The sequence below is a fragment of the Melospiza georgiana genome, chromosome 19 (assembly GCF_028018845.1).
Source record: "Melospiza georgiana isolate bMelGeo1 chromosome 19, bMelGeo1.pri, whole genome shotgun sequence".
Taxonomy (NCBI): Eukaryota; Metazoa; Chordata; class Aves; order Passeriformes; family Passerellidae; genus Melospiza; species Melospiza georgiana.
Window position 1 is genome coordinate 3,019,742 of NC_080448.1, and position 24,825 is coordinate 3,044,566.

Below are 24,825 nucleotides of genomic sequence, written 5' to 3' on the forward strand. Positions count from 1 at the left end.
AATGATGAATCTGACTCCATGTTCTTGCAGGCTAATTTATTATTTTATGGTACTATATTATATAAAGAATGCTAAACTATACTATACTAAAGAATACAGAAAGGACACTTACAGAATGCTAAAAAGATAATAATGAAAACTCCTGACTCTCTCCATAGCCCCAACACAGCTTGGCCCTGATTGGCCAAAGAGTGAAAACAACTCACAGCAGAATGCAATGGAACAATCACCTGTGGGTAAACAATCTCCAAACACATTCCACAGGAGCACAGCACAGGAGAAGCAAATGAGATAAAATTGTTTTTCTTTTTCTCTGAGGCTTCGCGGCTTCCCAGGAGACAAATCATGGGCAAAGGGATTTTTCAGAAAATATGAAGGTGACAAGAAGTGTGATGGCTCAGCAGATCAGGGACATAGAGAACGTCCCTGACCAAAGTTGTGCTGGGAGCTATGGAGTGATTTTAGTCTTAGCTTTTGTCCTTCTGCAGCTTTTTGAAACATTAAGCCTGCATTTTATGGAAAAATGAGAAAATTTAGGGTCACATTGCCCCAGAGGTGTCTTTAGCCTTCCCTGGTGCCCTGCAGAGCTGAGTCTGTCCTTCCCACCAAGTCTCATTTGCTTTGGGGCCTTCCCTAAGGGAGGTTCCTCTCCTTGTCTCGGTATAAGAAGATGCATGGAGGTGGCTTGTGGCTTAAGAAGATGGAAAGAGCTTTAAAATTCCATTTTCCAGATCAGTGGTAGGGAGCACAGAGCAGCCCTAGTCTGGCATGGGCCATCAGGAAGGGTGTCCACATGTGCTGCCTGGAGGATCCCATCATTACCCCTGGAACTGCTGCTGTTAATCCTCTCTGCCCTGGCCTGGGATGTGTGGCCAGGTAAAGCTTCAGGTCCCCATCTGATTCAGGTCTCTTTTGTAGAGGATTTGTGGCTTAACCTGAGTTAAATAATTAATATTGTCGAGTATTGTGGAATGAATTGGAGCTCTTGGTCTGCTCTCCAGTGGACGCTTGGTACAAGCCATGGTCACAATCAGGGGCCTCCATGGAGAACTTTTTAAGGGAAGGATCAAGGGAAGGGTGCAAAGTGGAACTCCAAAGGCTGGAGGCATTTTGAAGAAACAGGAGGCCAACATTTCTGACCACCCTGCCCCTTTTCTTGTGTGCTTTGGTAAATCAAACCTTCATTTCCCAGCCTTTCCACCTCAGAGCCTTTGGATTTGGGTTTGTGAGCTTTACATGAGTTTAGCTCAGGTACCAACAGTGTTTTCCTCTTCCCAGTGAGGGTGTGAGGACACAGCTCAGGTGAGAGACAGCCTGAGAAACCACTTCAGTGCAGCCCAGAGCCAGGAGCCCCAGCACTGCCAAGGTGACATTCTGGGCTCTTGCCTGGAGCTTGGCTTGCAGGTTTGAGTTCAGCTGAACTGAGCTGGCTCAACCTCCCCTCACTCACCCCAGAGATGCCAAGAGCATGGCACAGGTTTGCCCTGTCTTGGGTGGGGCCAGGGGGCTGCTGAGCACACTGGGGCAGGAGGAGCTCCTGCAGAAACGAGGGTTTTCTGTCGGTGCTGTCCCCATTAAAGCACGGCTGCTGGCATTGCCTGCTGGATTTGCAGAGACCTGTCAGGAGCTGCTTTGAGTGGCCCCGGGGCTGGAAGCCCTGGCAGGGCCGGGCAGGGCACGGGGGATGCTCGGGGGATGCTCGTCCTTGTTCTGCTCGTCCCTGCTCTGCTTCCCCCGTCCCGTCCGCATGGAAACTGGGCTGGGGCAGGGAACCGGGCTGGGCTGGGGCAGGGAATGGAAATGTGCCGAGCTGGGTCAGAGAAGGTAACCGGGCTGGGCTGGGTGAGAGAAGGGAAGGTAACTGGGCTGTGCTGGGTGAGGGAAATGGGCTGGGTGAGAGAAGGGAGAGGAACCGGGCTGGGCTGGGCCAGAGAAGGGAAATGGACTGTGCTAGGTGAGAGAACTGGGCTGGGCTGGGGCAGGGAAGGGAACTGGGCTGGGCTGTGAGAGGGAACTGGGTTGTGCTGGGTCAGGGAAGGGAAATGTGCTGAGCTGGGTAAGAGAAGGGAACAGGGCTGGGCTGGGTCAGAGAACCGAACCGGGCCGTGCTGGATCAGAGAAGTGGGCTGGGCTGGGCTGGGTCAGAGAAGGGAACCGGGCTGTGCTGGGTCAGAGAAGGGAACCGGGCTGGGAATCCAGCCTCAATCCCTGCCCTGCTGTCCCGATCCCAGCGGATCCCGGAGCCTCGGGCGCGGCTCTGCCCGCGGGAGGAGCTGCTGCCCGGCCCAGCCCGGCCCGGCCCGGCCCGGCCCGGCCCCGGGAGAACCCGCGCTCCGGAGCCGCGGATCGCCGCCGGTAATGAACGGCAAATGAGGGAAATGAGGGCAATGGGGTGTGGAGGAGCCGCCCTGGGGAAGGAGCAGCCGAGAGCCGCCAGTCCGTGTCCCACTGCAGGGGCATCCCTGTGTCCCCTCACTCCGGAGCCCGGACACAGCTCTGCGCCTCAGCATCCCCCCATCCCTGCCTGCCGAGCACAGGCTCCAGTGATGGTCCGTTCTTGTCCACACCCCTCCTTGTGCCCTTGCCGTGAGAATGTGAATGAGGGTCCATTCTTGTCCACACCCCACACCTTGTGCCTTTGCCATGAGGATGTCCCAGCTCCGGCACAGCTCCGAGCTCCACCTCAGCTCATCTCCACCTGCACACACAGCATGGCACCAGATCGATTCAAAGCCATGGCACCAGATCGATTCAAAGCCAGGGCAGCAGGAGAAGCTGGAGATGCTCCTCCATGTGCCAGCAGTGTTCAGCCTCTGGAATTTATATTTAAAATGAAGTCGGCAGTCTCCATCTCCCTGTGTTTTGTCTCTAATACCAGATCAGTGCCTGACTGTGCTGGTAATTGGGGAAGGTTCACTGCCCAAACCCCAAACAGAATTAGTCTTTCTGCCTTTAAGCATAAACTGTCTGAGGATGAGTAACAAAATGTTCTTCCTTGAGAAGTTAATGTCAGGCTATTGGAGCTCTGTGGATGGATCAAGCTGTGAGAGCTCGATGCCAATAACAGATTTGCATTTCATCTTCCAGGCTGGGGAAGAGATGCCAAAATTCTCCTTGGTTTCTTTTTCAATGAGATTTTGGTCCTGAGGGAGTTCCAGCCTATTGAGAAATTCCAGTCACACAGATTAAATTATGATAGGTTTGGAGCTGAAGGAGTCACTGGGAATTTTCTATAACGTTCCTCTGCACTCAAGGCTCCAACAAGTGCCTGATCTGTTGGGTTCTTTCCAGCAGATTTCTGTTTTTTCTGTGTCTGGCTGTGTGTGTGTCAGCACTGTTCCCTTGGGAAGGGTTTCTGGGATCCTGCAGGGGATGGTGCTGCAGCCTGACCCCGCTCCCTGCTCATCCCACCGGGAATAGCCAGGAGTTCTCCCTGATTCAGCTGCAGCTGGGGCTGGAGGAGAACAGGGAGATCAGGAGATGGGCTGGGGACACTCTGGGGTCACACACCCTGTGTAAAATCACCAACACAGCTGTGCCACCCTAACCCTGCCTCTGAAAGCCAGCCCAGGTCTGGAAGTGGCACCATAACCTGGCTCTGAGGGGTGGAGGGGTCTGGGGTGGATGTTAGTGCCATGTGCTTGGAGGTTTCTATGCATGAAAGGATAAATTTGGGCTGGGAGGGGCTGTTTTACACAGATTTTCTGGCTCTTGTTGGTTGACATGAAATCATGGCACAGTTTGTGCAGACTCTGAGCTTTCCACGTCCCTTTCAAGGCAGCCCCTGTCCTCACGTTCTGAACCACCAGGAGTATTTTTAATAAAAAATGCTGGATGGAAATAATCATGTCAAGCTTGAGTCATCCACCTCCACAGGCACTATCTAAAGGGTATTGTCAGGAGGGAAAAACATTTCCAGAGTGGGAATGTGACAAATCTCACCTGAAGGGAGGCACATGCATGATAAGCAGGCTTGGGGGAGATGCAAGTGGGGCCTTGCAGAGAAACCCAAATGTGAAGCATGGCAGCAGCATTTGCCCAGGCAGGCATCCCAATAAATCCTCACCTGAGCCAGGTGCCTCGGGAATCAGCAGGAGGAGATGTTGCTGCAGGGCAGTGCTGGCTTCTGCTGCCTCACCCAGGGAGCTCCTGCCTCAGGTGGGGCTGGGGTGTCTGTGGCGTTTCTTCTAGACTGGGGGAGATTTTTGGGATTTGTACAGAATCACAGAATTCACAGAATGACTGGGTTGGAAGAGACCTCAAAGATCACAGAGTCCAACCCAGCCCCAACAGCTCAGCTAATTCCTTGCACCCAGAGCCACATCCAGGCTTTGTTAAACACACCCAGGGATGGGGACTCCACCACCTCCCCAGGCAGCCATTCCAGAACTTTATCACCCTTTCTGTGAAAAACTTCTTCCTGATATCCAACCTGTATTTCCCTTGGTGCAGCCTGAGGCTGTGTGCTCTGGTTGTGTCAGTGCCTGCAGACAGAGCCCAGCCCCAGCTGAGCACAGGCACCTTTCAGGAGCTGTGCAGAGTGTGCCAGGGTCACAGCACAGCCCCCAAGGAGGGTGGCAGTGCCAGGGCTGTCCTGGCTGAGCTGAAGGTGTGAGCAGAGCACAGGGAAAGGGGCTGCAGGAGGAACACAGGGCAGGAATGTGGGGACTTCCCTCACCAGGAGGCTTCTCCATCCTCATGGATTACAAACCACAGTAGGTGCCTGATTCCTGCTGCTTCTTCCCAGCACCTCCCCTCTGGCAGCAGCTCCCAGCTGGTCTCTCTTTCCTGGCTGGAGAAGACATCCCTGAGCAGCTCCTGAGTCACTGGAAGCAGCTCCCGAGTGAATTTCGGGGTCCTGGCTGAGAGCTGCTGCACATGGAGTGGGATCAGCAGCTGCCTCCTGCTGGCAGTAACCCAGGCAGTGCCAAGGGGCTGGGGGGGCTGCAGCCCCAGGAGCAGGGCTGGGGACACTCTGGGGACACTGTAGGGACACTGGGGACACTCTGGGGTCACACACCCCGGATAAAATGGCCCAAAATCACCAACACAGCTGTGCCATCCTGCCCCAGCCTCTGAAAGTCAGCTCAGGTCAGGCTGTCACCCTCCTGTGGTGACACCTCTGGTGACACTCCTGGGTGCTGGGGGCCCTGCAGGGCTCTGTCCCCAGCCGGGCTCCTCTGGGGCTGTTACCTGACACAGCCCTGTGAGCCAGGAGGCTGGGGCTGCTCACAGCTGGGGCTGTGCTGTGTCCAGGAGGGCTCAGTGAGGTTCCCTGTGCCCCAGCTCCTGCCCCTCTGCAGAGGCTGAGCCTTCCCTGGCACTGCCAGCCTGCAGGGTGGCACAGGAGGGAGAGGGGAAAGGACAGGGAGAGTCCCTCCAGCCTTCCCTGAGGGATTGAGTGGTTATCTCTGTGTGCCAGGTGGGATCCAGGCAACAGGAGCAGGAGGAGAGCCAGGGGAGAGGCATTAGTCAGGGCTGAGTCATGGAGAGAAACAGGCTGAGCCTGCTGGGCTCAGGGAGGGGAAAACACCTGGGAAAGGGGAAAGGAGAGGAGAGGGGAGGAGAGGAGAGGGGAGGAGAGGAGAGGAGAGGAGAGGAGAGGAGAGGAGAGGAGAGGAGAGGAGAGGAGAGGAGAGGAGAGGAGAGGAGAGGAGAGGAGAGGAGAGGAGAGGAGAGGAGAGGAGAGGAGAGGAGAGGAGAGGAGAGGAGAGGAGAGGAGAGGGAAAAGAAAGGAAAGGAAAAGGGAAAGGAAAGGAAAGGAAAGGAAAGAAAGGAAAGGAAAGAAAGGAAAGGAAAGGAAAGGAAAGGAAAGGAAAGGAAAGGAAAGGAAAGGAAAGGAAAGGAAAGGAAAGAAGGAAAGGAAAGGAAAAAGGAAAGGGGAAAGGAAAAAGAGGCTAGGAGATGCTCTAGGCATGGATCCTGCCCAGCTCCCCAGGAGCTCAGTGCAAGCCCTGCAAGCATTCCTGCAGTGCCTGGGACTGTGAAAGCTCATTTGCTGTTTCCCAGAGCTCTTCCAAGGGAGGTTCATCCCCAGTGTTGTGCTGTGAGAGGCTGGAAATGGAATTATTTCTGTCTGCTATTGAGCTGTGATGGGGTTTTGTGTCCCTGAATATCAAACTAACAGCACCATGGCCAGGCTGCTGGGGACAGGGGCAGCTCTGTCTGTCCCTTCTGCTGAGCTCCTTCTGCCAATTTTCTAGCTACTGCTTGGAATTCCAGAGTGGATTTCCTTGAGACTTGGGAGATCCAGGTATGAAGGAGCCTCCCTAAAGAAGCGGTAAAATCTGGTGCAGTGTTATGTTCTGAGGATCACAGAATCCTACAAAGGTTTGGGTTGGAAGGGACCTCAAAGCCCACCCAGTGGGGGCAGGGGCACCTCCCACCTGTCCCAGGCTGCTCCCAGCCCTGTCCAGCCTGGCCTTGGGCACTGCCAGGGATCCAGGGGCAGCCCCAGCTGCTCTGGGCACCCTGTGCCAGGGCCTGCCCACCCTCACAGGAAATTCTGCAGGAATTCTTGGGCTGCGGGTTCCCATTTGCTCCAGACAGTTCTTGGGTGGGGAAGGGGTGAGTCCCTGTCCCTGAGCTGGGACAGCTCAGCCCTGAGGGGCTGCAAGGATCCTCCATGCAGAGGTTTTGGGGTCATTCCCTGTGCTCTGTCCCATCAGGAGCCTCCAGCATTGCTGAGGGGAGGCCCTGCCCAGCACAGCTCCATTGTCCTCTGCTCCCTTTGGGAATGCTCCCTGTGGCAGTGGGGTCTTGTGTGCCACAGACACTTCCAGCACCACCAACCTTCCCTCAGCCTCAGGAGAGCTCTTTGTCCCTGGAATTGGCATCACTTCCCCCCAGACAGGCAGGGCATTGTGTGTGCCAGCCAAAGGGTGGGAGCACAGGGGGCTGCAGAGGAATCCCAGGCTCTGAGGGTTTGAGCTGCTGCTTTGCTGTCAGGACCACTGGAGCTGGGGAGTGTGGGAGCATCGGGGCAGGACAGTGGGGATGGACAGAGAGCAGAGATCTCTGCAGCCAGGGCAGGAACTTGGGGTTTATTGCAAAGGGCCCGGGGGCAGGGCCCTGCTGGAGCTGCCAAACACAGCTCAGAGCAGGCTGAGAGAAGAGAGGGGGAGAGAGTAAAAAGGGGTAAGAGAGTGAAGTTCCCATTACAATACAATAAATCTTCTTCTGTGTTGAATATTCTCATTCTCACTAACCAATCTAGTACAAGATACAAATCCTACAGCATTTCCAATACAGCCTATAAGAATCACTACATCACCACACTGTGTTACATTTTAAACCCTAAAAACTCCTCTTTGGGCCCCTTCTGCAAGCTGCAGGGTCTGCTCTGACCCTTGGGCCTGTCTGCAAGCAGAGGGTGTTGTTCCATCAAAAGGGGATCACCTTCAGCTGGCCACACCATTGTTTTCCAGTTGTTCAGTAACTGAGGGATCTCAAAGCTTGCTTTCATTTCAATCTCACTTATAGTTTCTATATTCTCAAATCTTTTGCCAGGCAATCATATTTGTAAGGCTTTCCTGTTTCATCTTCCCCAACAGGGATGAGCTCTGAGCTCTGGAGCTTCTCAGCAGGAGGGTGGCAGAAAGCTTCCCCCACCCAAAGGCTTTCTGCCACCCTCCATTCCTTCCTTTGGAACAGAAATACTTCTTGTACTCCCGGAACAAGAAGCATTTCCATTCTCCTTTAGACCCCAAGCCCTGCACAAGGAAGCTGGACTGTGGCAGGCTGATTTTCCAGGGAGAACAAACCCAGCTCAGGGCTCTGCTTCCCCTGCCCACAGCCCCTGTCCCTGTCACCTGCACTCCCTGCCCCCAAAATGCACGAACAGGCAGCAGCAGCAGCTCCAAGGAAAGAGTCCTTGCAGCAAGAGAGCACAAATAAAATGGGATTGGCTGCCAACAAATTAAAATGACAGGGACACCATCTGGACAACAATTAAGGGGATGGTTTGAGATCCAGCTTTGCTGACACAGTTTGGGAGCAGGCTGGTGAGACAGGGAGCTACTGGGGGGATGTTCAGATATCCTTGGGCAGGGCTGGAGGACTCCTGGATTGCTGTGGTGGAGATGGAGCTTGTCTGAGCTGGAAAAGGATGGATTTGGGGAGAGGGATCCAAACAATGCCTGGGTGCAGCTCTTTTGGGCTGCTGTGGGTGTCTCTGAGCAGAGGTGCTCCCTGGCATTCCATGGATCCTGCCAGGCTGATGCTCCTGGGGCTGGGAACTCACTGCCTGTGTGCCCTCTGGCCATGGCAATGGAGCAAATCCACATCAGGAGCTAAACTGCCCTAACAGGCATTGCAAGCTGGCTGTGACACGTTTATCCAATTTTTAATAGGGATTTTTTAATTTTTGATGCAAGCTCCTAGGCTGGATCATTAATTTTACAAGTCCTTCAGTCCCTGGTGCTAAAGCTGGTTTAGCAAGTCCCTGCTATTGCAGGAAGTGTTCCTGGATGCCAACAGGGGTCTCATCCTCACTGCTGCCTTATTGCTCTGCTGGGCTGGGGCACTGCCTGGCATGGGGCTCCTGCAGCCCAGAGCTGGGGATTCCTGGGCATTCCCTGGGACAGTGCCTGCACATCCCCTGACATTCTCTGGACATTCCCTGGACATTCCTTGCACATTCCCTGCACATTCCTGCACATTCCCTGGACATTCCCTGGACATTCCTTGGACATTCCTTGGACATTCCCTGCACATTCTCTGGGCATTCCCTGGACATTTCCTGGACATTTCCTGCACATTCCCTGGACATTCCCTGCACATTCCTTGGACGTTCCCTGGACATTCCCTGGACATTCCCTGGACATTCCCTGGACATTCTGTGGACATTCCCTGCACATTCCCTGGACATCCCCTCAGCATTCCCTGGACATTCCTTGCACATTCCCTGGACATTCCTTGGACATTCCCTGCACATTCTCTGGGCATTCTCTGGGCATTCTCTGGACATTCCCTGGACATTCCCTGGACATCCCCTGGACATTCCTTGGACATTCCCTGCACATTCTCTGGGCATTCCCTGGACATTCCCTGGACATCCCCTGGACATTCCCTGGACATTCCCTGGACATTCCTTGGACATTCCCTGCACATTCTCTGGGCATTCCCTGGACATTCCCTGGACATTCCCTGGACATCCCCTGGACATTCTGTGTACATTCTGTGTACATTCCCTGGATATTCCCTGGAGGCTGTGTGCTTTGTGTCCCCCATTTTGCAGGAGGGGCAGAGCTGTGCATTCAGGGAGGTGTTGGTGTGTTGTGCACACCCAGCCAGGTCCCAGACACATCATTCCTGCACATTATCTACTGTGCACATCATTCATGATCCCTTGGGATGGGGTCAGTCTGTCCAGAGCATCTTTCCCTGGCAAAGGCAGTTCCTGCCCAAGGCTTTTGGGGCTGGGCAGGGCTGGCAGTGCCACAGAACAGATGTGGGGCATCACTCCCACCCCATAAAGGGCCTCTCCTTGGGATTAGGTGGGAATTGTCCATCCTGGGCACAGGAGAGAGGCCCTGGAGAGGCCTCAGTGCTGCAGAAGGCACAGCAGCCCTGGGGACTCGAGCATTGGTCCCCAGCTGAAAATTTCTTGGGACTTCTGCTGGTCACAGTGACTTTGAGATGTGTTAGAAAGTCTCTGTTTCTAGGCTGGCAGTTGAAGAAGGAGGCAGAACTCTTCTATTCTCGTTCTTAAGGTTGTTCATTGTATCTTATCTAGAAAATCCTTTCTCTGGCCTGCTGAGGTCCATTCAGCAGGTCAGACAGATGCACAGTCCCTGCCCCAGTGCAGTGTTATCTTTTTATACTAAAAACTGTGTGTACATTATTTACCATAACTTCCCAATACCTATCACCCATGTTAGACAGTGAGCTTCTACTCTAAACCAATCCAAAAGTGCCACCATCACAGCAGAAGATGGAGGTCCTGAAGAAGAAGGACAGAACACATTCAGATTCCTCCATCTTGCCCCCTGAACCCCCATTCTAAAAACCCCAAAAAATCTATTTTTTCACCCTGTGACAAACTAACTATTATTCTACTTAAACTTTCATGGCTTGCAGATCCTCATATAAGGCTGGTAATTTTTTCCATGGATCATAACCAAAGGCACAGGGGTCTTGGGCTTTATGCCAGGGTCTTTGAGCCCCCTGGCAGGGGTTCAGGCAATCCAGGACAGCCAGAGGGATGTCCTGAATTCTGACAAAAATCCCTCTGAAAAGCCATTTCTTCCCGTTTAACTGCACAGGCAGAGGCACAAACCTGCCCTTTTCCCTGGATTTGAGCTGCCTTAGGCATCCCTTGGTGGCACTGAGTGCTGAGCTAATGGCTCACGCTTTATTTCAGTTCCTGGGGCCTCTCTCGGTGCTCAGGAGCTCAGGGAGGCTGGACAGGGGCTGCCCAAGCTGCAGGGCAGGAGCTGGCACAGGAGGGCTCTGGGGGGTCCCAGCAGGGCAGCCCTGGGTGGGCAGAGGGGCCCAGGGGGCTGCAGGGCTCTGCCCACTCAGACAGGGACTCAGGGCTGGCATTTGCAGATCCATCTCTAATTACCCTGATTCAGAACCCTGCAGGGCCTGGAGGGGGTCCTGGCGGGGGCAGTGCAGTGCCAGGTGTCCCTGGGGCTGTGGGGATTCCAGCCAGGAGGTGACATCCACTTCAGCACAGCAGCTGTAACCAAGCCCAGCTGTGGGAGTGTTGGGGGGTAGGACGGTGGGGATGGACAGAGAGCAGAGATCTCTGCAGCCAGGTCAGGAACTTGGGGTTTATTGCAAAGGGCCTGGGGGCAGGGCCCTGCTGGGAGCTGCCAAACACAGCTCAGAGCAGGCTGAGAGGAGAGAGGGGCAGAGAGGGTGAGAGGGTGAGAGAGTAAAAGGGTAAGAGAGCAAAGTTCCTGTTACAATACCATAAATCATCTTCTGTGTTGAATATTCTCATTCTCACTAACCAATCCAGTACAAGATACAAATCCTACAGCATTTCCATACAGCCTGTAAGAATCATTACATTACCACACTGTGTTACATTTTAAACCCTAAAAACTCCTCTTTGGGCCCCTTCTGCCAAGCTGTAGGGTCTGCTCTGACCCTTGGGCCTGTCTGCAAGCAGAGGGTGTTGTTCCATCAAAAGGGGATCACCTTCAGCTGGCCACACCATTGTTTTCCAGTTGTTCAGTAACTGAGGGATCTCAAAGCTTGCTTTCATTTCAATCTCACTTATAGTTTCTATATTCTCAAAATCTTTTGCCAGGCAATTATATTTATAAGGCTTTCCTGTCTCGTATTCTCCAACACCCAGCCCAGCAGAATCCTGAGAGCAGCCTCCTCCCCAAGGCACAAACCCCTGCAAACCCCACTGATCTGCACAGGGGAGAGTTCAGAAATAGGTTTTCCCCTAAATAAGGGGGTTCAGGGGTTGTGTGTACACTGGAGAAGCAGAAGGACAGATCCCTGCTCGTCCTTCACTGGGATCTTTTGGCTGTCACTGATGTCTCTGTGCCTCAGTTTACCGGGATTTGGGGAGGGGGAGAAGCTGCCCCAGGCCTTGGGAGCTGCCAGAGCCACTCTGTGGCTGCTGCTCCCCACCAGCAGTGGCTTTGCCTGGACTCCCCAGTGTCCCTGTGGTCCCTGCTGGTGACACGGGGGTGGCACCAGGTCCTGAGGCAGTGGCAGGGACAGAATCCCAGTGACAGAGAGGGTCTCACTGGTGCCTTTGCAGGGCTTTCTCCAGGTGAGGCCACTGGAGCAGAGCCTTTGGCTCAGCCCCAGGTGTCCAGGTCAGTGCTCCTGGTTTGGGGTGGGGACAGAGCCCCTGGCACTGCAGGATCCCAGCCCAGCACCCCAGGGCTCTGCTGGGGACACTGCAGTGCTGTCCCCCATGTCCCTGTGGGCCACAAAGTGCCTTTCCTGTCCTGAGGCCAGGCCCTGGCACAGTGAGCAGGGTGTGGAGCCAGCAGAGGGGTGTCAGCAAACTGGGAATGAAACCTGGGTGTCCTCTGACTGGAATCAATCCTGGGTGTCCTTTCCTCTGGCTGGAATCAAACCTGGGTGTCCTCTACTCTGGAATCAAACCTGGGTGTCCTCTCCTGGCTGGAATCCTGTGCTTCCCAGCTCCCCTTGCCAGCCGTGGCTCCTGAGACTCCTCAGCTCAGCTCAGATGGGAAGAGGTGCCAGGGCTGGGTTCATGAGCTGGATTGTGCAAGGATGCTGCCCCAGGATCTGCACTGCATGTTCCCAAAAGGGCAGAGCTGGGGGAGGCAGGAGAGGAGGAACAGGGGGGATGGAGCTGTGCCCCAGGGGATGGGGCAGGATGGGTGGGAGGGAGCAGAGGGTTTGGAGCTGGGGAGGAGCTGAGAGGAGCTGCTACCTCCAGCCCTGGATTTGCTGTTCCAGAGCCCTGTCCAGCTGTCCCTGGACCCCACACCCTGCAGGCAGACGGGCCCAGGGCCAGGGATGGAGCAGGAGTCCAGCAGGCAGGGCTGCTCTCCATCTCCTGTGGATCTGCAGGAGCCCTTGGAAGCCTTGGACACCCATCCATGGGGTGCCCCTGTGCCAGGACCGTGGTGCTGCCAGGGCTGGGCTGGGCTGCAGGGCCCTCACAGGGCTGTGAGGGACAAGGATGCTCTGGGAACAGCAGGGAGGAACAGGAGGGCCCAGCCCCTTCTGCTGCCTGGTCTAACCCTGGTACCAGGAGGGAACAGGGACACAGGGAGTGCCCAGGGGCACGGGGAATGTTCATGGGCACAGGGAATGTTCATGGGCACAGGGAATGCTCAGGGGCACAGACAATGTTCATGGGCACAGGGAATGTTCATGGGCACAGACAATGCCATGGGGCACAGAGAGTGCCCAGGAGCATAGGGGGTGTTCATGGGCACAGGGAATGTTCGTGGGCACAGGGAATGCCCAGGGGCACAGGGAATGCCCAGGGGCATGGGGAGGGGAATGTTCAGGGACACAGGGAATGCACAGGGGCACAGGGAATGTTCATGGGCACGGACAATGTTCATGGGCACAGACAATGCCCAGGGGCACAGGGAATGCCCAGGGGCACAGGGAATGTTCAGGGGCACAGGGAATGCCCAGGGGCACAGGGAATGTTCATGGGCACAGGGAATGTTCATGGGCACAGGGAATGCCCAGGGGCACAGACAATGCCCAGGGGCACAGGGAATGTTCATGGGCACAGGGAATGCCCAGGGGCACAGGGAATGTTCAGGGGCACAGACAATGCCCAGGGGCACAGGGAATGTTCAGGGACACAGGGAATGCCCAGGGACACAGACAATGCCCAGGGGCACAGGGAATGTTCATGGGCACAGGGAATGCCCAGGGGCACAGGGAATGCCCAGGGACACAATGCCCAGGGGCACAGGGAATGTTCAGGGGCACAGACAATGCCCAGGGACACAGACAATGCCCAGGGGCACAGACAGTGCCCAGGGGCACAGGGAGAGCAGCAGAGCTCCCAGGGCCAGGCAGGAGCTGCAGTTTTGGAGCGCTCTGGGAGCCCTCAGTCTCTGCAGGGTGAGGGCACTGCAGCTCCCAGGGCTGCTGCCAGCCTGGCTCAGGTGTTGCTCTCTCTCCAAATGAAGTGAGTTGAGGCTGAGCCGTGGTTTTGGCAGGCTGAGCTCAGTCCCAGGTGCTGCCCTCCCTCCTGGCTGAGGATGCTGGGCAGGGAGGGCTGGTGGGGCATTGTCCAGGTGGGGTTTGGGGCACAAGCTGAGCCAGGACCTCTCTGTCTGCCTTGGTGTCCTGTTCACCCCCCTCCATGGAGCTCTTGTGGCAGTGCTGGGGCAGGACCCTCATGAGCATCACATGGAGCAACACTCAGAGTGACAGGGCAGGAGATGGTGGGCTCAGCGCCCAGGGCTGCAGTCCTGGCACATTCACCAGCGGGGAAAAGCAGCTGGGAGCCAAACCTGGCTGGAATTGGGATGGGCTGGACAAGCTGGGAGCTGCTCAAGGGCCGCAGGCAGCCAGAGCCAAGGAAGAGCAAGAGAAAAGCTCCCAAAACCATTCACATTTGGAATTTTCACTCTTTACTAGTGCAGAACAGCACAAAAGCTTTCTGAAAATGTCTCCTTTATTTTGATAACAATTCTGAGAAAAAATAAATGAACAAAAGAAAGAAAAGCCCCAAGCTTTGGTAGTGAATTATATTTGTGTCTCATGGTCCTGAATGCACATCATTAAGATGTCATTTAGGAAAAGTCTCTCTAAATAAGCCATTAGAACACAAGCCTATTAGAAACATCTGGGATGAGGCAGTATTTTGTACTTTAGGATTATTCTTTCGGGCAATTTCTTTTTAATTTGTGAGGAAACACAAATCTCATTATTTTCCTTTCAACAAAATCTAATCCAGGGCGTGAGATTGTGTGAACAGCCCTGGGCAGGCAGGGGCAGTGTGAAAAACACCAATCACTTGTTTATTTAAAAATTTATAAGTTTAATGATAATAAAATGGTTATAAATTAGCAATATAATTAGAGTAATAATAATTTGGACAATTCAGATTAGGACGATATGAGACAATAGAAACAAAGAGTTAGGGACAGTCTGGGTACCTCTTTCTGGGCAAAATAAGCCCAAAAAGGACCCACGTTAACAGAGGATTAACCCTTAAAAGCAACAGCCTGTTGCATATTCATACACCTCATCCATGATGCATAAATTCCATTCAAACACAGGATTCTGTCTGGCAGTGTCAGCTTCTGCCTCTGAATCCTGACGGTGTCTTCAGGGCTGAGCAAGGTGGGAAGAAGTTCATTTCTTCTGATAATGGAGCAATAAATTCTCTTTCTCTGAAAGATTCAGTGTGTCCTGTGGCTGCTATCTGGTGTGAGTACCTCACTCCTTTCTTAAAAAAATATCCCACATACACAGTTCCTATTTTAACTACAAAAGTTATCTTTTAGCTACAAAACTACATTTACTATACTAATAAAGTGTTAATAGAGCACTACTAATCAATACAACAAAATAAATACAGTAAATATCTGCGTGCAGCCATATCATATGCACTTTTCACAGGCAGGGAGGGGCTCTGGAACTGATGGGAATTGCTGCTACTTCCCAGGGGTACAAAAGCCTTGGAGCAGTTTTGTGCTCAGTAATTCCTCCCTTGGCACATGAGGAGAGGATTGTGCTGGGCAGGGACACAGAAATTTCTGCCTTTGGAACAGGAGCTGCCTTTACCAGCGTGTGTAGCCCCACATTTCTCTTCACAGAGAAAAGCAAGGCACAATTCTTCCCAGGAATATTTCTGGGTTTTGCATTCTCTGAACCTCAGAGAAAGGAAAAACAATTCTTATCTCATTTGCTGTGCCTGTGTTGTGCCAAAGTAGAATGCAATATGGAGATTGTTTACCCACAGTTATGGGGTTTTGTTTCCTTGGCCTGTCAGGGCCAGGTGTGTGTGTGTGTGTGTGTGGTGGTGTTTGAGGATCCCCAGGATGAAGGAAGAGATGAGAATCTTGACTCCATGTTTCAGAAGGCTTGATTTATTATTTTATGATATATTTTATATTAAAAGAAAATTATATACTAAAACTACACTAAAGAATAGAAGAAAGGATTTCATCAGAAAGTTAGCAAAGAAAGAGAATGGAATGGAAAATGATAATAAAATCTTGTGACTGACCAGAGAGTCTGAGCCAGCTGACTGTGATTGGCCATTAATTACAAACAACTCTATGAGACCAATCCCAGATGCACCTGTTGCATTCCACAGCAGCAGATAATCAATGTTTACATTTTGTTCCTGAGCCTCTCAGCTTCTCAGGAGGAAAAATCCTAAGGAAAGGATTTTCCATAAAATATGTCCATGACATGTGTGTGTCAGGACTGTTGGGTGACAGTCATGAGCTCTGTGCAGTGTGTGCAGGGTTGGGTGCTTGGCAGGTTCAGTTTAGATGTATAGAATAATAGAGTAAAATAAAGTAATTAATTAGCCTTCTGATATCAGTGGAGTCCTCCTTATCATTGCTCCTTTGTCGGGTTCCTCACAGCACAGCTCTGAGTGTCTCTGAGGGATGCACTGCCCAGCACTCAGTGCAGCTTGGTCACTGCTTTGGAAATGTGATTCCAGTGCTGCAGGAGGCAAAAGGAGAAAATAGAGACAGCTGGATGGTCTGTCTTGTGTCACAGACATATTTTATGAAAAATCCTTTTTTTTTTTTTTTGCTGGGATTTTTTCTCCTGAGAAGCCACAGAGGAAAAGAAAAGCAATAATTATCTGCTGCTGTGGAATGCAACAGGTGTGTCTGTGATTGGTCCGTGTGAGTCGTTTCTAATTAATGGTCAATCACAGGTTCAGCTGTGTTGGGAGTCTGGTCAGTCACAAGATTTTATAATCCTTTCCTTTTCCTTTCCCTTTCCTTTCCTTTCCTTTCCTTTCCTTTCCTTTCCTTTCCTTTCCTTTCCTTTCCTTTCCTTTCCTTTCCTTTCCTTTCCTTTCCTTTCCTTTCCTTTCCTTTCCTTTCCTTTCCTTTCCTTTCCTTTCCTTTCCTTTCCTTTCCTTTCCTTTCCTTTCCTTTCCTTTCCTTTCCTTTCCTTTCCTTTCCTTTCCTTTCCTTTCCTTTCCTTTCCTTTCTCTCTTTCCTTTTTCCTTTTTCCTTTCCTCTTTCCTTTCCTTTTTCCTTTTTCCTTTCCTCTTTCCTTTTTCCTTCCCTTTTTCCTTTCCTTTTTCCTTTCCTTCCCTTTCCCTTTCCTTCTATTCTTTAGTATAGTTTTAACATATAATTTTCTTTCAATATAATATGTATCATAAACTAATAAATCAGCCTTCTGAGACATGCAGTCAAGATTCTCATCTCTTCCCTTGTCCTGGGACCCTGTGAACACCAGCACAGTCCTGCTCTGCTCCTGGGGGAAGTGGAATGAGAGGGGCTGAGGTTCCCTCTCTGGAGCACAGCAGTAACAAGGTCCCTGATTGTACAAATCTGTTTTCAAGGACTGCAGTGAGAGTTCACAGCCCCAGGACAGGCTCTGCCTCCCAGTGCAGCTCTGCAAATAGGGCATTGTGCACTTTATTGGAGTTTAAAAGTAAATGGATACCCCTACTTTTTTCTATTATTTTTAATCTGAGCCAAATCAGCACATTTGAATTTTTGCATTTTTCTGCCATGAATCGGAAGTTATGGCAGCAAAAAGAATTCTCATTCTGGTCCAAAACAAAGTGTTTCATTTTGAGTCTGAGCTTTTTCACTCAGTTCTGCCCTGGAGGTGTGGCAAACGTGCAGATTTTGTCTGGCCAGCTCCCAGCTTCCACAGAGAGAGCAAATCCAAGCATTTCCTTGCAGCCTGGACATGGGCTGGGAGCTGATGAGGTGTCAGGAGAGGCTGGATCTGCTTTGGGGAAAGCTCTGCAGGACACAGGGCCTGGCATGGTTCTGTCCCAGCCAGGGGCACAGCAGCGGGGCCAGGGATGGGCAGGGATGAGATGGGCAGGGATGAGAGATGGGCAGGGATGGGAAGGGATGTGCAGGGATGGGCAGGGATGGGCAGAAATGTGCAGAGATGGGATGGATGTGCAGAGATGGGCAGGGATGGACAGGGATGGGATGGGATGGGCTGGAATGTGCAGGGATGTGCAGGGATGGGCAGGGATGGGCAGAGATGTGCAGGGATAGAGCAGGGACGGGCAGGGATAGAGTAGGGATGTACAGGGATGGGCAGGGATGGGATGGATGGGCAGGGATGGGCAGGGATGGGCAGGGATGGGCAGGGATGGACAGGGAGGGGCAGGGATGGGAAGGGATGGGATGGATGGACAGGGAGGGGCAGGGAGGGGCAGGGATGGGAAGGGATGGGATGGATGGACAGGGATGGACAGGGATGGGCAGGGATGGGAAGGGATGGGAAGGGATGGGATGGATGGGCAGGGATGGACAGGGATGGGCAGAGATGTGCAGGGATGGACAGGGATGGGCAGGGATGGGATGGATGGGCAGGATGGGCAGAGATGGGCAGGGATGGGCAGGGATGGGCAGGGATGGGATGGATGGGCAGGATGGGCAGAGATGGGCAGGGATGGGCAGAGATGGGCAGGGATGGGCAGGGATGGGCAGGGATGGGCGAGATGGACAGGGATGGGCAGGGAGGGGCAGGGACGGGCAGGGACGGGCAGGGATGTATGTGCAGAGATGTACAAGGATAGAGCATGGATGGGCAGGGATGGACAGGGATGGGCAGGGATGGACAGGATGGGCAGGGATGGACAGGGATGGGCAGGGATGGACAGGATGGGCAGGGATGGATAGGGATGGACAGGGATGGACAGGGATGGGCAGGATGGGGCAAGATGGGCAGGGAGGGGCAGGGATGGACAGGGATGGACAGGGATAGACAGAGATGGGCAGGGATGGACAGGGATGTGCAGGGATGGACAGGGATGTGCAGGGATGTGCAGGGATGGGCAGGGATGGGATGGGATGGGATGGGATGGGATGGGATGGGATGGGATGGGATGGGATGGGATGGGATGGGATGGGATGGGATGTGCAGGGATGGACAGGGAGGGGCAGGGAGGGGCAGGGATGTATGTGCAGAGATGTACAAGGATAGAGCATGGGTGGGCAGAGATGTGCAGGGATGGACAGGGAGGGGCAGGGATTCCTCCCATGCTGGCAGAGGAGCCCCAGGACCATGGCATCCCAAAAAACTCACTTCCTCTCAAACCAGGACACTGGGTCACACCTGAGCCACCCCTGTGCCCTCAGGGCCCTGCCCAGGTGCTTTCATTGCTCCCTGAGGAGCTCCCAGGAGCCAGCCCAGGCTCTGGCCAAGCCCAGAATGGCCATTCCAGCCCAGCACTGAAAATCCCCAGGGTTTAGCTTGGCTGGGCTGCAGGAGGGACCCTCCCCACCCCTTTCTGGGAAGGGCTGAGTTGATGGAACTGATGGCTTCTTCAGGGTTCAGTCAGCTCATTTCTGCACAGCTTTCCTTTGCTGGATTCCCCATCCTCCCTTTTGTCTGGCTCTGACTTTTCACAAGGAGAGGCTGGAATGTCTGAGCTGAGGAAATGGCAAATCAAGAGTGTGGTAAAAAAATCCAGGGCTCTGGAGGGGAAGTCTGGCTTCTCCTCGGGTTCCCTGCTGTCCTGCACGGGGTCTGGCATTTCCAATCTGCTTTTTTACTCCTTGGATAAGAAAATGTGCTTTGATTTCTGCAGCTCCCATCAATGAGAGTAAGGCTGAGGTGTCCCTCCAGGCCTGGCAGAAGGAGATGGGATCAGACAGCAGCTCTCACTTCAGGAGCTGCTGCTCAGCAGCTCTGGGGGGTTTGGAGAGGAGTTTTTAAATGATTGAAGGGTTCAGTTTATTTCCCCTGTAAGAGAGCAGCAGGCCAGGGCTCTTGGCTGGGTGACACCTGGGTGTCACCTGGTGCCACCTGAGCCTGAGGGACACCTCATGGTCATTGCTGTGGGGAAGGGCTAAATCCTTCTGCTCTGGGGATGTCTTTGCTTAGGGCTATCTGCAAGAACAGAGAGCTGAAGCTGCTGCTTTCAGCTGTTTAGGGTGATTATTTCAGCTTCTCACCCATAAGTTGGGGCTGGAACCAGGTGTGGCAGGTGAAAGTTCTCCTGATGATGTGTTGGGAGCTCCTGCTCCTCCATCCCATCAGTGCTTGAAGCCAAAGGTGGCGCATCCCTGGAGTTCCTGTGCATGGAGCAGCTGCCCATGGGATGTTCCTCAGGAGGAGCAGGGCTGGTGTCTTTGCTCAGCCAAGGGAAGAGCTGAGCCTGGGGAGGGCCTGGGTGACTCCTGTCACAATCTGTCCTTACAAACGGGGTTCATGATGGTTCGTGGGGTGATCTCAGGGTGCAAAAAACTGACACGGCACAGGGGGTTTGCAGTGATAATCAAAACAAATGCACCTTTATTGAAATAACCACAGCAAAAATGTGTTGGGGAGGGAACCGAGGGAAAAAGGAGAAAATAAGGGAAAAGAGGGAGGAAGAAGAATGGGTTATAGCTACCAAACGTGGTACTGCAGAGTCCTTTGGGACCCAGCCGATGGAGCTCACCAGGCCACGTTTGGGGAGATCTCAGAGGTACAGTTCATCTGGACCCCAGTTCTACTCTTTTTCAGTGGGGGAAGGGGGATGGATTTTGCAATTGAAACAAAGGCAGTTTATTGTATCTTCAGGGGGGAAGAATAAGGGCACACACAGTCCCAGTTAGGCAGCAGGTGAGAGCCATTGTTTTCGTGGCCCTCTGCCTGCACCTGTAACATCCATCTTGCTTTGGGCAGCTTTCCTTCCCCCCCCCCCATACACCTCCCCCGAGTTGGGGGTTTCAGTCCCAGTCTCTGGAAGGTGAGAGGGGCCTTCTCACACAGGGATTTCATGTCTGGGTCCTTTGATGAAGAGGCTGCTTACATCTCTACTTGTCTGTCATGGTGGTTATGAATGGGCAAGAGGGGTCTTCCTTTTGGGGGGGGATCACCCCAAAGCTCAAACAGCCAGGCCGAGAGGAGGGGAGGATTCCAGAGCTGTTGTGCAAAAGGGCAGGGTGCCCTGTGAGCTCAGTGTAGCATACAGCAAACAACACCTGTGAAAACAATAACTTAGCAATGCTTTCAGGCCTCAGGCACATGACTTCCCCCTACGGTATCGGCAGACATGCGGGGTTTTGTTTTCTCGGTGGTGTCCCCAGTAACGATCGTGAGGCAGATGAGGGATATTTCGGACAGACTCTCACAGCTCCCAAGGGAAAAGTGCAGAATTTCCCAAATGTGAATCCTGATCCCAGTGATGGAGGCATGGAAATTCCCATCCATGGAGCTGGGCTGGCACTGAAGGAGTCAGACAGCTGCTGGTGTCCTTAGAGTCTATTTCTCATTCTAATAGAAACCTTTTAGGGATCAGCTCCTAGAGAAAGTTTCCCCTTTCTGGGTGCTGGAAGATTGGATGTCTCATCCCCTCCTGGGGGTTTCTGGGGTGCAGCTGCCCATGAGCACAGCTCACCCTGCCACCCTGCCTCTGCAGGCTGAGCAGGTCTCAGCCCCTGGGCACACACCCAGTGCCAGCCCAGTTTGTCACTGGTGTGGGCCTGGCTGGGAGAGAGGCTGGGCTGGGAATCAGTGCTGGAACAGAGAGAGGCTCTTTGAACCTGGCCCTTTGGGTAATTACCAGTATAGAATTGATGTGCTTCATTAATAATCAACTCTCTGCATTCCCTTGCCTCTCCTGCTCCCGAGGCCTGTGAGGCTTTGATGGGATGAGAGCAGCAGAAATGAAGAGAATGGGCTGGAAAGGGAGGCTCTGAGGCAGGAGGGCCACAGACCCCTCTGGGTTTGTCTAGAACAGATCAAACAAAGGGAACAAAGGGGTTTGGTGCTGCTTGGGCATCTCCCTCCCACCCTTTCAGGGAGGCACCTCCTGTCCCTCCATCAGCCCTAGCTCTGCTCTGGCTGTGCCTGTTCAGGGGCAGCTGGGACAAACCCTGCCCCAGGGAGGGGACAAACCTTGCTGTGGCACTGGCCAGAGTTCCTCACCCAGAGCACTCCTTGAGCCTTCCCTAAGGGTAAGAGCCTGAATGAGAGATGTGGGAGTCCAGGTAGCTCTTCAAAATGCAGTTTATTGTATCCAAAATGCAGTTTATTGTATACAAAATACAGTTTATTGTATACAGAATGCAGTTTATTGTATACAAAATGCAGTTTATTGTATACAGAATGCAGTTTATTCCATCCAAGGTGTCACAGCAGTCCAGGGTGGTGGGTGACAGAGCTGTGCCCACAGCTGTCAGCTCCAGCTGCAGGCAGCCCTGGAGACCCTTTGGTTTTGGTTCCAATGCATTATAGACTTTTCTTTGCTGAGCATCTTCATACAGTAGAACCAATCTATACCTTAACTTTTATCTATAGCCTATCATAACTACTGTAATTACCATATTCATGTCACTGTTCTCCAATCACTAAAAATTAGTAGTTACAGTTTAAGATAGAAGTTGTTTTTTAGTTTTCTTGCAGCGCAAAATTCTGAAAGACTTTTTGAAAACCTGAAAACCTTTTTGAAAAGCTTTTTGAAAACCTTTTTCTACTTGCAATATCGGCAGTCTTGTTTGCCTGTGGAATCTTTTTGCTTGGTAAAAACATCTTTTGTTTGAGATGGGTTTATCCTTTGCTCTAAGCCATAAAACCTCTTTCCAGCTAACATACCCATTGAATTCTTAGTTATCTAAGACTGGCTCAGCAATTCTTTTCTTCTGTATCAAAACTTGCTTCCATCTCTATTCCATTCTCAGGTTCTGCATTCAGAAATCTTCCTGCCAGGCACACATAGCTGTGGGACTTTCCTGTCCAACTTTCACCCTTCCCAGCCCCTAACCCCTGACTGCTGCTGCCCAGGGGACAGCTGGTCATCCCAAAGGGTGGCACTGGGACAGGCAGTGCCTGAGCAGCTCCTCACAGCAGCTGCCTGTTGGGGTCTGTAGCTTGTCAGAGTGACTCGAGAAAAGCTCAAAAGTTTCTTTTCCCAGCCTGGAGCTTGAAGAACGGGTCAGAGCTCTTCAGTTCTCGGTCTCAAGGTTGTTTATTGTATCTTATCTATAAAAAAAAATTTATCTGTCCTGCCGAGGTCAGCTCAGCAAGACAGCCCAAGGCATTCTCCCTGTCCCCAGGGCAGTGTTATGTCTTTATACTAAAAACTACGTGTACAATATTTACAGTTAGTTCCCAATACCTATCACCTATGTTAGACAGTGAGCTTCTACTAAACCAATCTGTAAGTGCCAACATCACAGCAGAAGATGGAGGTCCAGAAGAAGAAGGAGAAAGGCTGGACACACCCAGATCCCTCCATCTTGCCTCCTGAGCCTTCATACCCCAAACCCCAAAATCTACTTTTCCACCCTTTGATAACTTCACTATTATTCTACTAAACTGTTGTGGCTTGCTGATCTTCACATAAGGTTGGTAATTTGCTCCATAGGTCATAATCAAACCCACAGGTGTTCTGGGCTCTGTGCCAGGGTCTCTGAGCCCCCTGGCAGGGTCTGGGCTGCTCAGGAGAGCCAGAGGGACATTCTGGGTTCCCACAGCTGCTGAGCAGCCTGGGCTCCAGCTGGAGCCTGGAGCTCCGTGGGACAGCCCTGGGTAACTCTGGGCAGCTGTGAGGAGCTCTCTGGATGGCAGCTCAGGGATGTGTGTAGGAATCTTTGAGCCATAAATACTTGCTGAGGGCTGCAGTGGCTTTTTTAATTTGAGTGGGGAGAGCAGAATGTGGCAGCCAGGAAAAAGCCTATGGTACAAAAATAGCAATGGCCCTTTTGGGAAAAGGAAACGATATTCCACTAAAACAGCAATCCCAATTAAATGGGGGCATTTAAAGCAGGGAATTACTAATTACCTAGATATGGATGAGACAAACATGGCAAACAGATTTATTGGGGAGTTTGGAGCTCTGTACATATGTCCACGATGATTTATTTTCTTGCCACGAGCTCAGAATTGTCTGGGCTGTGTAAATATTGTGGTTGATGGCTGGAAAGATTTCCAGTGGATCAGGCTGGGAAGAGTCACTTGGTCAACCACTGTTACCAGAGCTGGGGAGTTTCATCAGTGGGGACTTGGGGGCATGGCCAGGCCCATCTTCACCCTTGTTTTTATTAACCTTGTTTTAATTAACTTTTGTTTTAATTAACCCTTGTTTTAAATAACCCCTGGCACGTGAAGGGAACTTCTGCCAGCCCTCCCTTGGCTGTGGCGACCTCATGTGACTCTGGTGGAACAAAACACTTCTCCAGGAAGGTTTCTTTGTTAGAATGGTGCAAGAGGGGCAAGATGTTAATTTTTAAATATGAAAGTATTTATTTTCCAGCTGGAATGTGGGAAGTGGCTCCTGCCTGGTGTGGAGGGTGATGGGGATGTCCCTGTGCTCACCCTGCACGGGGTGGGCACAGACCATGGTGTCCTTCCCTCTGTCTCCTCTCCGAACATGGATTTCCAACACTTTTCCACACCTTCACATCTCTTCTGTTTTGACATGAATAAGAATAGCAAAGAGTTCAGAGAAAGTAGTTTTGGCATCTACTGTATTTAATTTGCTCCAACTTTCATGTGGAGTTTAATTTAGACTGATGAGAGAGGCAGTTTTATGAGTGTAAAACTCCATTAATTACAGATCCTGTCTTAATTATAAATGGCTCTGTTTTAAAGGAAGTTTTACAACCAAAATTAAGACTTGGAGCAGTTCAATCAATACAAACATCAATTAGACCTGACTTTGTACTCCAATTAATTTCTGAAGCTTCCCAATGAAGTGTGAGCAGCGTGGCCCTCTGTGCTCCTGGCTCTGCCCTCCCTGGGCACCAGGAGGTCCCTGAGGTTCCCTTGGAGCCTCCTCAGTGCTGGAATCTCAGCATGGCTGGAATTACAACCTTGCCACGGGGCTGGGTGTGCCCAAAGAAAGCAGCAGAGCTCGTGGTTCAAATGGCCCAGCCTGGCACAAAGGGGGCCCAGATTTGTTCCCTTGGCTGTGGCCCAGCAAAGGTTGGGATGCCCAGATGGAAAACTGTTCCAGCAGGCCCCTGCTGCCCTGGGGAGCTCTGGGACACCCCAGGGTGGCACACTTGTCACAAAGAACACATAATTTCAGCATGGGCTGGCCTGGAAGGACTTTAAAGCCCATCCAGTGCCACCAAGGACACCTCCCACTGTCCCAGGCTGCTCCCAGCCCTGTCCAGCCTGGCCTTGGGCACTGCCAGGGGTCCAGGGGCAGCCAGAGCTTCCCAGGAACGCTCCCCCAGGTTTGGGTTCCACAGGCAAAGGGCTTGGGAAGAGTTCAACCTTCAGGGCAGGATT

General features: G+C 52.4%; 1 protein-coding gene across 4 annotated transcripts in view; it reads left to right on the plus strand.

Annotated features, from left to right (window-relative positions):
• CALN1 (calneuron 1) overlaps positions 1-24,825 on the plus strand; it is a 176,668-nt gene that overhangs the window by 49,333 nt on the left and 102,510 nt on the right. The window lies entirely within an intron of this gene.